The sequence below is a fragment of the Cyprinus carpio genome, chromosome B25 (genome assembly GCF_018340385.1).
Source record: "Cyprinus carpio isolate SPL01 chromosome B25, ASM1834038v1, whole genome shotgun sequence".
NCBI lineage: Eukaryota > Metazoa > Chordata > Actinopteri > Cypriniformes > Cyprinidae > Cyprinus > Cyprinus carpio.
Window position 1 is genome coordinate 10149210 of NC_056621.1, and position 217 is coordinate 10149426.

The following is a 217-nucleotide window of genomic DNA, read 5'->3' on the forward strand; positions in this document are numbered from 1 at the left end:
ATGGCTTGCTTACAGAATACACTCGCATTTTTGGCCCCATTATGGAGATGAAAGACTATCATTTTTCTCTACTCAAGCATTTACTAGGCCTCCGAATGAGTGGTTGCAAATGAAAACATGAGGAGTGCCTAAATTAAATCATGTCTGCCGCCTCTGTGTTAACTTCGTTATCGCAACGTTACTGGGTCACATATCTGTCCTCCTTTAACACCAGATC